Raw genomic sequence first — 1,859 nt, 5'->3', positions numbered from 1 at the left:
CTTGAGTGTAATGTCTAAATTCCTGGACTTGGGGTGTTGGGGTGAGGGGGGGGGGGGGAGGGGGAGGAGAGAGAGAGAGAGATCAGTAATAATGTGAACAGTCTTTAAACTGACTCAATCCCCCAGAAAATTTCAGATGTTACACTAAGAATTACATTAGGAAATATATAAAGATCTCACAGCATCTGTGGAGAGAGAAACAAGTTAGATTAGATGATATTACCACCGCAGTTGCTGCTTGTATTTCCAGCATTTTGTTTTAAGATTCTGACGAAGTGACTCACTCGCTCAAAAACTGATTTTGAAAAAGAACCCACAGACTAAGAAGGTTTTGTCCCTTTTTAAATAGTTAACTCCTTATCCTTTTCTTGGGAAATAGTTTAGGATTCTTTTACCTCTGGTTCACAGCTGAATTAAGTTAGTATGTTTTGGACACTGATAAAGTGCAGGGTGGGGATATACAATGTTAGCCTGCTGACACTCACTCTGATTAACGACATGTTGATCCCTTTTTAAAGTTTGTCGGTTAAGCGGATGCTAAGAAAACTGAGATTAATGTTGTTTCATTTCATGATTAGTTTTTTTTAAATTAATATTTGCCATTATGCAGAATAAGTAATGTTTGCTTATTTTAATTGTGCTTGTCTTTACATAGTTACTAATATGTGAGTAAAGCAACTTATTAATTGCACAGTAGATGTCATAAACTGTTACAGATGTAAACTATTATTTAACAGTACAGCACGAGAACAAGCCCTTCGGCCCACAGTGTCTGTGTCAAACACAATGCCAAGACAATATCCTATTTACCTGTATTTAATCCATATCTCTTCCTTCCCTGCATATCTTTGTCTATCCAAAAGCCTCTTAAATGCCATGAACGTATCTGCTTCAACTACCAACTCCATAGCAGGTTCTAGTCACGCGCCACCATTTGCCGAGAAAAAGTTGCCCCGCATATCTCCTTTAAACTTTGCCTGCTCACCTTACAGTTATGCCCTGTGGTATTTGATTATCCCATCCTTAGAAAAAGGTTCTAACTGTCTATGCCCTTCATAATTGTATATACTTTTATCAGGTCTCCTTGCAACCTTCAGCACTTCAGAGAAAACAATCCAAGTCTGTCCAACCTATCTGTTTAGTTAATGCCCCCTAATCCATGCATAATTTCTGGTTAACCTCTTTGCACCTTTTCCAAAGCCACCGTATCCTTTCTGTATTGAGGTGACCAGAATTGTGCACAGCCTAACTAGTCCTATAAAGCCTCATCTTCCCCAGACTTCCCGACTCTGGTATTCAATGCCCTGATCTATAAAAGCAAGCATACAGGTCCAAAACTTATTTTTCTGGCAACTGATGGTCTGGTACCTCTAAGCTGCACAAATTTGTGAGAGCGCATTTGAAATCCCCAAAAATGTGGTGCCTGGGCCGGGTGAAGCGGTTGATCTCGCCCTCATCGGGACTTCTACGGCCGATCAACAGGTCGAATTTGCCCTCCTGCGACCGGGGCTCTGGAACACTGGCCTGTCCGGAGCAAGTGGATCAATTCCTATTGACATCTTCGCTGGCCGGCATCTCGGTTGCCTGGTGGATCATTCTTGTATTGTTCAATTCCTGGAGGCCTGCACCGGGGTACAGGCTGCCCGTGTAAGAGATGCAGGTTTCGCTGTAAATTTAATTTACATTTAATATTTGTTTTATTTAAGTTTCTAGCAGGCTATTGTGATATAGAGACAACGGAAGGATATAATTAGTGTGTCGGAGGTGTATATTGTATCATTATCTGATCTCTAGGTAGAAGCAAAATGCTGGAGTAACTCAGCGGGTGAGGCAGCATCTCTGGAGAGAAGGAATGGGCG

Source organism: Amblyraja radiata, chromosome 22, assembly GCF_010909765.2.
Source record: "Amblyraja radiata isolate CabotCenter1 chromosome 22, sAmbRad1.1.pri, whole genome shotgun sequence".
NCBI lineage: Eukaryota > Metazoa > Chordata > Chondrichthyes > Rajiformes > Rajidae > Amblyraja > Amblyraja radiata.
Note: the sequence above shows the minus strand (reverse complement) of the source record.